We start from the raw sequence: 16,456 nt of genomic DNA on the forward strand, positions 1-16,456 counted from the left end.
TCTCCCACCTGTCTTGGGGTTGAAATTTCCGCCATAAAGCAGTTGATCCAGTTATGTTCATATTTTCTATATAGCCGGAGCTTTGTGCTTATTCTCCTTTACCGCTAATTTAGTCACATTTGGCTATAAAATATATTTGCAGTGACTATAGTGCTCAAGTAATGAGCAGACTGCTATGCAAATTCTTTTTGTTGCCTCTGAGGATCCATAACTAATTAACTGCTATGTCATGCTTTTTGATAAGAATATCCAAGGTCAGGGCAACAGTGTGGTAAAAGCATACCGATAGTAGTTTCCCTGTTCAGGGGACAATATTAATGAGATTTTGTCTGATATTAAAACTGTGAAAGCGAGCTGAAGGGTCAACAGAAATTGGAGACGGCACCTAATATAAACCATTAATATCATTGAAATATTGTACTGTGGTTGGGCAAAATTTAAGTATTTGAGTAGAGGTAATAGCAATTGTAGCTGTGGTATCATGTTTGTGATGGTGGATGTTGGCCAGCACACAAGAACTCCCTGACCTTTTTCAAATAGCATCACAGGGATGTTTTACATCCACCTGAATAGACAGATGTTTGGATTGAACTGCGTAATTTTAATCCTCCTAACATGAAGCCAATGGATTAGATCTATTTTATGCCTGATTTTACTTTCTGCTGAAATCACTGGAAAGTATATAACCCCAAGTATCTCATCTGAAGGACAGATTTTAACCATCAAATGCACTTTAACCATCAAATGCACAGAAACAACACACAAATTGTTAACATACTACTTGAGGTTTATTTTGATATAAGGGTGAAAACCTGTGCTAAATGTGTACTGTACTAATAAGACATGTTTGTCTGAATGCCTGATTTTAGCACAAAATTTTGGTCCTGTCTTCTGATTTTGATTTGAACTTGCCTGGAGAAGATAAAATGGAGACACCTGCAGGTTCAGTGCTTCAGTGCTAACCGGAAATGGAGAGCCACGCCTGAACGTTCTAACTCCTATGAAGGAGATGGTTGTGGTCATTGCAGGAAGGACGAATCTGAGATGGCAGCCACCAGTGAAGCTGAATCCATTGAAGATGATGGTATCCCCATAGCTAATCCTCCTTCTCACATTCCACTTCTCCCTCATCCTAACTTTCTTTTAACCTGAAGATTGTGTAAGCATGCACATCTTAATTTCTTACTTCATGCTCCAGAACTCCTGGAGGTCATCCCCCATGTTTCAGCCATTTTGGTAGCACCTCATAGGAGCCCTAGGCTGAGAAAGGGCATGGGATGAATAGAGGTGATTAGTTTAGTATGCAACATGATTTAATTTATAAATTTGCTTTGGAATGTATATTTTGTCTTGGTTTTTCTTTTGCATTGTGATCAACAGAACAATGTTGCAAATATCACCACCAGCAACCTGGGAGGAGCCAGATGCAGTAACATTCACAGTTACAGCCACTATCACAGCCGCTGGCAATATGGTCCTTGCTCTGCTCTGAGGCTGTGGTTGTGCCTGCAGCAGGTGGCATATTTCATCGACAACTCCATAGAGAAACACAAAACGTTGAAAAAGTTGGCTGTTGTTGAGGTTCAGGAAGGAGAATTGCTCCCTGAACACCCTAGATGGGATGTGGCCTCTTCTTGAAAGCCCATCTACCCCTCCTCCTCTACCTCATTACTCTTCTAGGAGTTTGACCTACACTGTGTGACCTCTGGTCATTTTCCCAATTGTGCTCAATTCCAAGAGGAATGCTGACTAGACTATCCATGTGGGAGGCAACAGGTATGTGTGCAAGACAAAAAAGCACTTCAGCACCAGCCAGACCACTGCTGTTGACCAATGAGGCAAGTATGGAAAAGTACCCAAAATATATGGAATTGCAGCAACAGCCAAAATAAATTATCCAAGAACCAATTTGTATGTAGCTGATGATTTAAAAAGCACTGCTTCATGTCACTGAATGTGTGTTCAGCTGTGGGAGAAATCATAGACCAGAATATGGAGTCCCTAAATGGCAGCACTGACGTGAAATCAGTGTTGCACACTGATAGTGCTGAATGCTTCTGAGGTTGAGTGTGTACACGCTAATCCCATTACCACCTAACATCAGAAGTGTGCACATGCCATGGGTGCCATTTTGGAATCGTAAGTAACACTCAAAAGATGGGTGCCACCAAGCCTGATTTCACCCCTACTCACTTCCACTGAATGTGTAGAGTGGGCCGACTGACACATAGTGGCCCGTTCCAGGAGGCTCAGATACCAAGTGAGAAAGTCCTCAGGTTCTTGGACATGGCAATAGAGGTCCCAGTGGAAAAGGTCAAGAGGACGAGACATGTCCTCAGCAGGGCGGGTAGGAGTCCACCTCATCCTCACGTCCCTGTTGTTCCTCTCTCCTACAGCAGCTGGTACTGCTTTACTTGGCCTCATGCCCTTCTCCCATTTCCCCTGGAAACCAAGGGGGACCCTAGCAAAATGCTGATGATCAAGCACCCGCTTTCTCCTGGTGTCTTCAATAAGGCCTCTAATAAAGTAGAGTAGCACAGCATTTAGTCTTTTTAGGTGAAGTTCTCAGAAATTTCCAGAATAAATGTTGGTGAAGTCATGATTAAATGTCTTAGAAAGTCTTTCAATGTTGTTTCAAAATGCAGTGCAAACCTCCAGCAGCAGCAGGAACAGGTGTAATGTTACTGGATGAGTAACCCAGAGGCCCAGGTTCACTGAGTTCAAATTCTACCAGGGCAGCTGAGGAATTTAAATTCAATAAATGAAATAAATCTGTAATAAAAAGCTAGTTTGAGTAACGGTGACCATGAAACTACTGGCTTGTCATAAAAATCCATCTGCTTCCCTAATGTTCTTTAGGGAAGGGAATCCGCCATCATTGCCCTGGCCTACTCGAGATCCACAGCAATAAGGTTGACTCTTAACTGCCCTCTTACGTGGCCTAGCAAGCAACTTAGTTGTATCAAACCACTATAGAAAAGTTGAATAAAGGTAAAATTGGACACGGCACCTGGCATTGACCTAGACATTGGATATAACAAAGACACACCCTGCCCGGTCTACCCTGTAATGTCCTCCTCACTAACATCTTGGGACTTGTGTTAACATTAGGAGAACTGTTCCACAGACTAGCCAAGTAACACCCTGCACAATTATAATGATTAAGTCTTACAGCCAATGTCACAGATTCCTCCATCACCATCCCTGTGTATGTCCTGTCACACGGAAGGACAGACCCACCAGAGGTGGCGTCACACTGGTGTACTGTTAGGAGGGAGTGGCCTTGGGAGTCACCAACATTGACTCTGGACCCCATGATGTCCATGGCATCAGGCAAGGAAACCATCAGCTGATTGACACCTACCATCTTCCCTCAACTGATGAATCAGTACTCCCCCATGCTGAACACCACTTGAAGGAAGCACTGAGTGTAGCAAGGGCACAGAATGTTAGGTGGGGGACTTCATAGCCCATCACCAAGAATGGCTTGGTAGCATCACTGCTGATTGAGCTGTCTGAGCCTTGAAGGACATAGCTGCCAGACTGTGCCATTGGCAGGTGGTGACGGGACCAACATGAGGGGAAAACCTACTTCACCTCATCCTTATCAATCTACAGTTGCGGATACATCTGTTCATGATAGTGTTGGTAGGAGTGACCAACACATAGTCCTTGTTGATATAGAGTCCCATCTTCATACTGAGGATACCTCTATCATGTTCTGTGGCACTACCACTGTGCTAAATGGGATAGATCCAGAACATATCTAGCAGCTCAAAGCTGGACATCTAGGAAGCTCTGTAGGTCATCAGCACACAAACTCATGGTTTAATGAGGAGTATTAGAGAGCAAGCCAGGACCAGCACCAGGCTTCCCTAAAAAAGAGAAACCAACCTGGGAGCGATAACATAGGATTACAAATATGTTGAACAGCAGAAGCAGCATGCTATAGACAGAGCTAAGCAATCTCACAACCATTGGGTCAGATTAAAGTTCTGCAATCCTGCCAAATCCAGTTGTGAATGGTGATGGACAATTAAACAACTAATGAGAGGTGGAGCCTCCATGAACATTCCCACCCTGAATGATGGCAGAGCCTGGAACTTCAGTGCAGAAGATAAAACTGAAGCATTTTTGACCATCTTTACCCATCAGTGTCGAATGCATGATCCACCTTGGCCTTCGCCTGAGGTGTCCAGCATCACAAATGCTAGCATTTAGCCAATTCAATTCACTTCACGTGATAAGATGGTTGTGGTTGTTTGAAACCAAGCATCTCAGCTGCAGAAAATCACTGCAGGAGTTCCTCTGGGTAGCGTTTTGGACCCAACCATCTTCAACTGCTCCATCAATGATCCTCCCTCTATCATAAGGTCAGAAGTGGGGATGTTTGTGGATGATTGCACAGTGTTCAATACCATTCATAACTTATCAGATATTAAAGCAGTCTGTGACTGTATGCAGAAAAACCTGGATAACATTCAAGCTTGGACTGATAAGTGGTAAGTAACATTTTCACCACAAAAGTGCTAGGCAATGACCATCTCCAACAAGAGAGCATATAACCATCTCCCCTTCACATTCAATGGTATTACCATCACTGAAGCCCACATCATAAACGTCCTGGGGGTTACCACCAACCAGAAACTGAACTGGATCAGCCATATAAATACTATGGTTACAAAAGCCGGTCAGAGGCTGGGAATTCTGCATCAAGTAATTCACTTCCTGTCTCCCCAAAGCCTGCCCACCATCTACAAGGCACGAGTCAGGATTGTGATGGAATATTCACCACTTGTCTGGATGGCAGTAGCTGCAGCGACACTCAAGAAGCTCGACACCACCTAGGGAAAAGAAACCCACTTGACACCCCATCCACCACTTTACATATTCACTACCTCCAGCACCTTCACACACTAGCAGCAGTGTGTACCCTCTACATAAAGTAGTGTAGTAACTCACCACAGAATCTTCTAAACACGTGACCTCTCCTACATAGAAGGACAATGACAGCAGATGCATGGGGACACTAGCACCTGTAAGTTCCCTTCCAAATCACACATCATCATGACTTGGAATTATATCATCATTCCAACATTGTCACTGGGTCAAAATGCTGGAATTTCTTCCTTAACAGCACCGTAGGTGTATCTACACCATACAGACTGCAGTGGTTCAAGAAGGCGGCTCACCACTATTGACTCGAGGATAATTTAGGGTGGTTAATAAATGCTGGCCTTGTCAGTGATGGACACATCCCATGAACAGTGAAATGTGAAGTATTTGTAAATAAAGCTTGAAACACTCTGCACTGACCAGCATATCCCCAATCATCTTGTCACTGTTAGGAGAGGGCATTATTTGAAGTGCTAGCCATGAGAATGCCATGCAGACTCATTAATGAGTGCTATCAGGCAAATGATTTGGCAATCAATACTTAACGTCTTTCAAATGCAATTCTCCAGTGCCATCCCTAGTGCAAAGAGGAAAATCGCCCCTGAAGATTTAGAAAAACTGCACAACTGAAATCATGAACTAAGTGTTTATTAAATAACATTAGATAGATAGATAGATTGAAAAGTTATTAAATGAGCTATAGTAACATAAGAAATAAGAGCACGGGTAGACCATTTGACCACTCCAGCTTGCTCAGCCATTCAATAAGACCATGGCTGATCTAATTGTAGCCTTACCTCTATTTTCCTGTCTCTCCACCGCCACCCCTCATCTCCACCCCCCCTAACCCCCAGCCTTCAATGCCTGCTGGTGAAGAGAATTCCAAATACTAATGATCCTCTGACAGAAGAAATTCCTCTTCATTTCCGTCTTATATGAGAGACCCATTATTTTGAAACTCTATCCTAATTCTAGATTTCCTTTCAAGGGCAAGCATCCTTTTTTCCTCTTTCTCCTTTCGTGGGATGTGGGTGTTGCTGGCAAACCCAGTATCTGTTGTCCATCCTAATTGCTCTTGAACTGAGCATTTCTGACATTGCCTGTTCAGACATTGCTGTGGGTCTGGAGTCACATGTAGGCCAGACTGGGTAAAAATAGCAGATTACATTCCATAAAGGACATTATTGAACCAGCTAGGTTTTCACAGCAATTGATGATAGTGTCATGGTCACCATTATTAAGACTAGTTTCATATTCCCGATTCCTTAATTGAATTTAATTCCATGGTGGGATTTGGACCCATGTCCCTAGAGTTCCTAGCTGGGCCTCTGAGTTACTAGTCCAGTGACATTATCACTGCATCGCCATCTCCTCTTCTCAGTAATTACCCTGTCAAGCCCCCTTAGAATCTTATATGTTTCAACAAGGCCACCTCTTGTTCTTCTAAACTCTGATGAGTATCGGCCCAACCTGCTCAATCTTTCCTCATAAGACAAACCACTCATCCAGGGAATCAGCTTAGTGAACCTTCGCTGAACTGCTGCAAATGCAAGTATATCCCTCCTTAAGCAAGGTGGCCAAAGCTGTACACAGTACTCTAGATTTGGTCTCACCAATGCCCTATACAGTTGTAGCAAATCCTTACTTTTATACTCCAATTCCCTTGCAATAAAAGCTAACTTTCCATTTGCTTTCCTAATTGTTTGCTGTACCTGCATCCTGACTTTTTGCAATTAATATATAAGGACACCCAGATCTCTCTGGACTGCAGCGTTATGTGATAACTCTTCATTTAGACTGCTTTTCTATTCTTCCTGCCAAATTTTCACCCATTATACTCCATCTGCTAAATGTGTGTGGAGTGGTTAAGCCATGACCTTTGATATATGCATCCTAGATTTTCAAATAAAGAAACTCGTATCCTATAGTTAATCTTTGCTTAGTAGAGGGAAGAGCATTAATTTACTGCAACCTGTCACAGGTGAAATGGCTTCGATCTTATGTAAAACAAATCCATTTCTTTCCACAAATAATTTCAGTGAGGCCACATTGAACGAGAAAATCACTCAATTCTCAGTTAGACATGGCAGTTGAAATCACCTGAAATAACAGCAAGTGAAAATAATACTATACAGAGGAACAAACTGCTTGAGGTACATCTTTTCCACTTAGGTTTTAATTCATTTACATTTCTGGAAAATTACTTTCAACCAGAAGCAAACATTAAATGGAATAGAAAAGCTTCCAGCCTCTCTGCAGTTTTAACAACGGTTTGCAGGCATTTTCCATAAAGGTCTCATGGAAAACAATTTCAGAAATCTCTTCTTTTGCAGCATCACTTGAAAGCTCCCCAAAATATGAAAAATTGTGATTTATTATGACATATGAGAAAGAGATAGCTCACAATTCATAGCTTCATTTTAAATGTCAAAATATACCCTTGTTACTGTCACAGAACTAGAAGACACAAATCTAAAGTTAACAAGCCTCACTAAAGCCAGATGGAAATAATTCATTTGATAGAATGCCCATAGGAACAAATGCACCATGTATTACCTTTAAAAAAAGTTCCATAAATATCTGATTGGAAAGATTAATGGTTACATGAATTGATACAAATAAAAGTGATCAAAGTAAAATGATGGTTCCTAACCTGCTGGGAGTATGGAAATATCATTCCAAAGATGGAGGCATATGTAGGACAGAACATGAGCTAGACCTTTAGGAGTTTTCATTGATCTAATTTTAGACAGACGCTTCCTCAGGTTATTAAATGGGTTGAGGAGTCTATTTAAACAGGAGTATAAATGTTCTGTGAAGGAACCTGTTCAATGTATCAAATTGCTGAGAGTAACACTGTAGTACCACCATTGACCGAACCAAGTTCGAAAGGACATAGATACCAAATTAGGACATAGACACCATGTTTGGAGAAGGTGATGAAAGCACCAACATGACACCAAGAAGCCCAAAAAACTCCAGTCAATGGGATTATGGGAAAAACTGCAGTGGCTGGCGTCATACCTGGCAGAAAGGAAGATGGTTGGATATGTTGGAGGCCAATCATCTCAGCCCTAGGACATCACCTCTTTACACAAAAGGTACTGGAAATCCAGGGATCTCACCAAAGAACCTTTGAAGTTAGGTCAATTGAAAATACCAAAACTAAAATTGATAGATCTTTGTTAGGCAAGGGTATTAAGGATTATGAAACCAAAATGGGTAGATAGATTTAAGATACAGATCCATCATGACCTAGTCCTATGGTGGAACAGGTTTAAGGGGCTAAATGGATCACTCCTGTTTCTATGCTCCTATGGCCAGGATTCTCTGGCCCCGCCAAAGGCGGGACCCGCTATGGGCGAGGCAGCACCCCAGGCAGAAGTCCATTGACTTGCAACGGGAATGGAAGATCCCAGCGTGGGCGGGTGCAGAAAATCCTGCCCTATATTCCATGCTCCTAAACAATTAATGGGAGAAGGAGGCACTATGAATGTTCCTATCCTCAATACGGTAGAATACGGTCTGTGCAAAAGAAAAGACTGAAGCATTTGCAACCATCTTCAGCGAGAAGTGCCAAGTGGATGATCCTTTTCAGTCTTCTCCTGAGGACTCCAGGAGATGCCAGTCTTCAGCCAATTCGATCCACCTCAAATGATATCAAAAAATGACTAAGTGTTTTAGACAGAACAAAGGCTACAGGTCCCAATAACATCCTGGCTGTAGCACTGAAAATTGTGATTTGGAACTAGCTGCACCTCTAGTTAACCAGTTCGAATACAGCTGCAAAACTGGCCTCTATCCGACTATGTAAAAATTCGTCCATATATGACTTATACACAATAAACAGGACAAGTCCAATCTGGCCAATTACCACCCCATTTGCCTACACCCTACACTCTCCCCGCCAAGATCAGAGATGGGAGGAGCTGTCAACCGTGCTATCAAGTGGGTGGCACTTACATACCAACAAACTGTTCACTGATTCTCAATTTGTATTCTGTCAGGACCATTCAATTCCAGACCTCATTAGTCTTGTTCAAACATGCACAGGTGAAATAAAAGTGACTGACTTTGATATCAAGAAACCCCCGAAAAATTCAAGTCAAAGGGGATTATGGACAAAACTCTGCAGTGGCTGGAGTCATACCTGGCAGAAAGGAAGATTGTTGTAGTTGTTGGAAGCCAACCATCTCAATCCTAGGACACCACTGCAAAATATCTCCAATGGAGCAGCGCAGGCCCAACTATCTTCAGCTGCTATCTTCAACCTTCTCTTCTCTGAGAAGAACACCCTCTTCTTCTCCAGTACATCTATTTGACTGAAGCCTCTTATCCTTGGAAACATTCTCATAAAGTTTTCTTACATCTTCTCTAAGGCCTTTACATCATTTCTAACATACAGTGCACAGAGTTGGATACAATGTTCCAGTTGAGACCGAATGAATGTTTTATAAAGGTTTGTCTTAACTTCCTTAATCTTGTACCCTATAGCCCTATTTATAAAGCATGGAATCCATATGCCTAATTAACCACTTTCCCAACCTGTCTTTGTTAGGAAATATAGATAGTTTAAGTAAGTTATATTGGTGTTTGTGGGTGTTAGGAATGAGTTTTAACTTTAAAGTTTAAGTTTGATTTGTATTTCTGTATCTCTGTGTTAAGAAAGGTCAAATGGAGTTTTAGTTTCACTTTAAAAAGGTGCTTGCATTTCTAATGAGGAGTTTTACGACCCCTAAAGAGAAGGTAAACATACAAGGGTAGAAGGAGTGAAGGATAGAGAGAAAGACTCCATGCTTCAGATTTAAAGGGACAAAAGCTGCAGAAAGCAATATTTTCTGGAGGGACAACATGCAAATGCAAATAGTACAAATGCTATACATAGTTTTGCTTTTCCATTTCCAACATTCAGCCTTTGCATGTCATTTTTAATGACAAGGATAACATATTGGTCCCCTCAAACCAAACTTATCTCCCGGACTTTCCCCTTTGCTAACCTGAGGTGTGTCGGTCTCTCCACCCTGACCTCTTTCTCACTAGAAGCAAATTTCTTTTTACTATGGAAACCCTTATCTCTCCAATTTCCCTGTGAGTTTCCAAACTGGACCTGTAACTAATATGGGTCAAACTCCTGGAACAACTTCCCTAACAACACTATGGGTGTACCAACATCACATGGACTGCAGCGGTTCAAGAAGACAGCACACCACCACCTTCTCAAGGACAATTAGGGATGGGCAATAAATGCTGGCCTAGGCAGCAATGCCCACAGCCCATGAAAGAACTAAAATAAAGCTTGTTTGTCAATTTGTAATCATCTGCCATTTCTGCAGCAGCCTTTGTTTTACAATTTTTTTTGTTCTTCCAAGGACACTATTTTTACATTTTTCCATCAGAATCACTTCCCCAAAATTCTCAATGCCCTGTTCAACCTTCATCAACCTATACCACTTATCAAACACCATTTCCTTCTGTCTAGCAAATTCTACAAAGGTCTGACTCTGTTTGCTCTTCAAATTTCGAAAGTTTTGGCAGTAGGCTGAGATGGGAGCAGTCAATCTGAAGATGGTATTGCGAGACACAAGTGAAGGTAAGTTTATTTAGAGGATTGAAAAAGAGCAGGAGCTGAGCAGCCTATCATTGACCCTCCAACATTGGGAGCCCGCTCGCTGTCCCTGATTGGATGGTAAGCCTGCTGCCAGGCCTTTAATCAGCCAAAGATATGAAAATCCTCATGAGTGTGCCTAAATCATACATGCTGTATGGGGATGTGTAGTAATTATAGTTCTGATAGATGTAGGACTGTAGCTTTAAGAAAAATCCTGTGTTGTAAGATCACATGATCTGTGTAAGCCAATAAGTTAGCAGCATGGGGAACCGCTAGGGGAGAGTTCTTCTTCAGTTATAGAGTTTGATGCACACATTTAGCTGCTGTCTTGTAAATAAAATTCAATGTTTCCGCCAAGAAACGTTGCCTGGAAATCAACTCTATATCAGGATGGGGCCTAGAACCAGCCCTCATTTCAGGTCTGAGTGAAAACCCAGCCCAAGAATCTTATAGTATAGAAGGAGCCCATTCAGCCCATTCCACTCCTTTGATCCTGCCCATAGAGCTACAAAATATATTTTTTTCAAATATGCATCTAATTCCCTTTTGAAAGTTGCTTTTGCATCTGCTTCCACAATCCTTTCAGGTAGTGTGTTTCAGATTGTAACAATTTGCAGTGCAAAGATATTTCTCCCCATCATACCCCGGTTCTTTTTTCTGCTTCTGCTATTTTGTGCTTATTGCCAGCATAACTAAACCAAAATTGGCCGAACCAGCATAAAAGATGGAGGAATTTTAAGTGTAAGCTGCATCCAGCGTAAATTGAGTTTCCACGATGTTTAACCCTGGAAGCTGACCCGGTCCACAAAAAATAAACAACTACATTCTCTTATGCTATCTGATTGTGTTAGGTCATTGAAGATTTTAGGTTTGCTGACATGCAAACAGTTTTGAATGGGCACTTGAACTAACCAACGCAAACTCAAATGGAATTTGCGCCTGGTATGCTGATTGTGCCCAAAATAGAAACTCTACCCCTACATCTATTCTGCTCTATCTTACCAATCAATTGTTTCTTCAAAGACTCTCAAATTTTCAAATATGATTAGTATAGGCTAAATATGTGCAGCCTGTGTTTTATTAAATTGGCTCCCCCTCAGACACTTGGTTTAATCGTATAGTTCTAAGTTTCATTTCATTTTCATCTCTTCATATCCACAGAAATCTATCCTTTGATGCACTCTTTTTTTTAAACTTGTGAACTAAAATGATTTGCTTTTGCAAACATTCGGGTTTGCTGTAAATTTCAACACAAAGTTGATGTTTAACAGGAGATAAGCAATAAGATTTAATGGGGATAGAGCCACAAAACCCAAGGCCTGAATTATTCCCACGTCAGGCAGGCTCGGCGGGAGCAGGTGGGGGCAGTCGCAGCGCCAATCGGCTCGGCACCGCAATTTCACATGGGCGGGCCAATTATGGCCCGCCCTATACGGATCACGAGTGGTCGTGCTGAGCAATACATGTGCGGGCAGGGGGTGGTGGGAGAGTCGGGTCCAGCACTCTTTCGCGCATGTGTGCGAAAGAGCGCAGAAATCTCCCTGAGGCAAAGAGCTGCCTCAGGGAGATTAGTTTGATCTTTAAAAATTTTAATGAAGACAAAAAAACATTTTTAAGACATGTTCCCTCATGTGACAGTGTGACATGAGCTGGGACATGTCAATGAATTTTATTTAAAAATTTTATTAAACTGTAAAAACCTTCATGAAACCTCATCCTGCCCGTGGATGAGGTTTCATGATAAATGCGAAGGCTGCCTGGGCTCTTTGCCTGCCTGTCAACCTTAAGGTTGGACGGGCAGCCCAGACAATCAGTTCAATTAGTGGATAAATGGCTTTAATAGGCCTTTAAGAGTTCAGTGGGCACGCAGCCGACTCCGGTGCGTGCTCGCTAAACTGAAGATCTGAATGACACGCAGTGACGTGGGGATCTGACATCACCATGCGTCATTTTGCACATCGGCGAGTGGGGCTCGCCCCCGCTCACCGACACGAAGATTCTACCCCAAGTAAAATTCCTTTTGATTGAATGTTATATCTCCAGCACACTGCCTGCTTGTCTTCATTCAGATAAATATTTGGTGGAAGTCTTATGATTATATTAGACACATTTTCTATGCTTTCTTTGAAACACAAAACCATGTTGCAAAATCCATTTGTGTCAGGCAGCAGCTGGCTGTGTTGCAGAAAGGGGTTTGTTTTAGTTTATTTACTTAGGATATTGTGAGGCTAGGGTGAGCTTCAGGTTAAATCTATGGGCTTTGGCAGGCTAGTGCTTGCTCCATCCACCAGGTTCTCATTGCTTCTGGTTAGCTGCCTCTGGGGTTGCAATTACCAGCACAAGCTTGCCGGTAATAAACAAATGAAGCTGGTGGACCAATTTCATGAAGCCCTATCATCAAGGTCTTTAAATATATGCAAAAGTACACAGCACCAAGATCACACCCAATGCCAATATATCATAATGTGCAGGCGTCTTCCTCAACTTTGTATGAATATCATTGGAGCAATAATGCAGATTCAACTGTACCAAGACTTCACACAGTAACGTTTTCAGCTAGGCCCCTCTCAGTTTATGCATTCGGACAAGAAATCCAGAACTGTAAACTTGAAGCTTATACTCCTTGGATTTAGCTTTGTTCAAATCCATGGTTAAGGTATTTTGTGTGAATTATGGGTGGAATTGGGCCCCTCCCGCTGGCGAGATCTTCCAGTCCCACTGGCATCAATGGAGATTTGAATGGCTTGCTGAATTTTCTGGCCCCTCCCCCGCCACGATGGAGCCATAAAACTCCTCCCTATGTTGTTTTGTTAAAATGAAAAGGAAATCCTTGTCTTACTTTTATAGGTGCTATAAATTTATCAAAAGACCAATATAATTTAATCTGAAAAGGTAATGTTCAATTCTCTTCAAGACAATAAAAATACAGAGAATCATCTTCTTGCATGATTCAGTAGTAATAGGCATATAGGGTGGAATCGCCCCAGAGTTGCAATAAGTGTGGTAGCGGCCGTTTAAAAAAACATGTCATCAGCCGGCCACAATGATGGGTTTTCGTGCCATATTGTCCCCTTCCTGCCACATTAATTATGCAGTCATGGAAAGACACTGTCTCGCTGGCAACTGGTCTCCAATTTGCCCACCACGACATTACCTCGCCACTTCATCCTGCCGGGTGCCATATTTAAACTGCGGCAGCGCCCAAACTTCTCAATGCTTGCAGCCCAGGGCTGCTTTGGTGAAGGCATGGCCCCAAAGCCATGCATCCAATTAGCTGCATCCCTGGGACAACTTCTGGATGCTGTGAAGGCTAACGGCAATGCCCTCTACCACCTCCCTGGCCGCAGGAGGCCCATCAGTCTCACCATTCAGGCTTGGGAGGCGGTGGCAGAGGTGGTCAGTGCCAACACTGCACACAAGAAGTCGGTCATCCAGTGCAGAAAAAAGATGAATGATCTTGTCTGTGCCATCAGGGTAAGGCATAAATGAGGACCCACCATCTGTGGTTAACTAAAGGTTTGGAAGAAAGTATCAATCTTAAGGAAAAAGCATATAATTGCACAAAGATGAATGGCAGGACAGATGATTGGACAGAATATAAAGAATGGCAGAGAATGAATAAAAGGTTAATCAGGAGAAAGAAATTAAAGTATGAGAGGAAGCTGGCTAGAAATGTAAAAATGGATAGCAAGAGTTTCTACAGGTATTTAAAAAGGAAAAGAGTAAGTAAAATGAGTGCTCATCCTCTAGAGAGTGACAGTGCGGAATTAATAGTTGATAATAAGGAAATGGGGGAAGAAATGAACAAATATTTTGCTTCCATGTTCTCTATAGAGGATACAAAAAACATTCCAGTAATAGCTGCAAATCAGGAGGTGAAAGGGAGAAAGGAACTTGGTGAAATTGAAATCACTAGGGAAATGATACTAAGTAAATTGTTGGAGCTGCAGGCTGGTCAGTCTCCAGGTCCCAATGGGCTACATCCTAGGGTCTTAAAAGAGGTGGGTAATGAAGTAGTAGGTTCACTGGTGTTAATTTTCCAAAATTCGCTAGATTCTGGAAAGGTTCCATCAGATTGGAAAGTAGCAAATATAACCTCTCTATTCAAGAAGGGAGGGAGGCAGAAAACAGGAAACTATAGGCCATAGCTTGACATGTTATTAGAATCGGTCATTAAGGAGGTTATACCTGGACACTTAGAAGAGCTCAAGGCAGTAGGGAAGAGTTAGCGCGGTTTTGAGAAAGGAAAATCATGTTTAACCAATTTATTGTAGTGTTTTTTGAAGGAGCAACATTCGCAGTGGATAAAGGGGAGCCTGTAGATGTACTGTACTTGGATTTCCAGAAGACATTTGATAAGGTGCCACAGCAATGATTATTACGAAAATAAAAGCGCAGTTTGTAGTGGGTAACATATTAGCATGGATAGAAGATTGGATGGCTGACAGAAAGCAAAGAGGATGCATAAATGGGTCTTTTTCTGATTGGCGGGGTGTGACAAGTGGAGTTCCACAGGAGTCTTTTTATGATTTACATCAATGACTTAGATGAGTGGAAGGAAGACATGGTAGCTAAATTTGCAATGACGCAAAGATAGGTAGGAAAGAATGTTGTGAAGAGGACATGAGGAGATTGCAGATGGATATAGATAGGTTGAGTGAGTGGGCAAAGATCTGGCAAATGGAGTTTAATGTGGGAAAATGTGAAGTTGTTCACTTTGGCAGGAAGGTCAAAAAAGCAGAGTATTACTTAAATGGAGAACGGCTGCGTAATTCTGAGGTGCAGAGGGATCTAGGCGTTCTAGTACATGAGTCACAAAAAGTTAATATGCAGGTACAGCAAGTTATTAAGAAGGCTAATGGAATGCTATCCTTTATTATGAGAGGGATTGAACATGAAAGTAGGGATGCTATTCTTCAGTTATACAGGGCATTGGTGAGACCGCACCTCAAATACTGTGTGCAGTATTGGTCTCCTTATTTAAGGAAGGATTGGAGGTGGGTCAAAGGAGGTTTACTAGATTGCTACCTGGAATGAGTGGGTTGTCTTATGAGGAAAGATTGGACAGACTGGGCTTGTTTCCACTGGAGTTTAGAAGAGTGAGGGGTAATTTGATTGAAGTATACAAAATCCTGAACGGCCTTGACAAGGTTAAAAGGATGTTTCCCCTTGTGGGTCAGTCCAGAACTAGAGGTATTGTTTTAAAATTAAGGGTCGCCCTTTTAGGACAGAGATGAGGAGAATTTCTTTCTCTCAGAGGGTTGTGTGACTTTGGAATTTTTACCTCAAAAGGCGGTGGATGTGGTGTCATTGAATATTTTTAAGGCAGAGGTAGATGGATTCTTGTTAGGCAAGGGAATCAAAGGCTATCGGGGTTAGATGGGAATGTCAAACTCAAAACATGAAAAGATCAGCCATGATCTTGTTGAATGGTGGAGCAGTCTTGATGGGCTGAATGGTTGACTCCTGTTCTTATTTCTTATGTTCTTATGTTCTGAAGGCAACCATCTCATCACACTAATCTCACACACTCACAAGCCCATCACGCATTCACTGGCATCTAACTCACTGCCAGCTCAATGGACACCACCACTCACTCTCTCACACACACACTCACATCTCCATAGAGCCTCGTTTCCTCTGTAGACTGCCTTCTCAGCCCTCACCATCTTGAGGCTACTTGCACAGATCAACATAAGCCTCACACACACCCTGGAATACCCCCCTTCCCCAGTACAGCCCTCACCTTGCAACCTCTCCCTTGCCTAAGGCCATTTCTCCCCCTTCCCCGAGGAAGCCCTAGTCCTGCAGCTGTTGAAAATCCACCCCTGCCTTGGGCTGGTAGATAGAGATCAGCCTGCGTGCCACCCCTAAAAGTGATGTGGTGCTGTCTGAAAAGCCCGCTACTGCTGACCGTTAGTGCTACCCGAAGCAAGGTGGCAAACAAACCTC

The sequence above is a fragment of the Cetorhinus maximus genome, chromosome 2 (assembly GCF_964194155.1).
Source record: "Cetorhinus maximus chromosome 2, sCetMax3.hap1.1, whole genome shotgun sequence".
Classification (NCBI taxonomy): domain Eukaryota; kingdom Metazoa; phylum Chordata; class Chondrichthyes; order Lamniformes; family Cetorhinidae; genus Cetorhinus; species Cetorhinus maximus.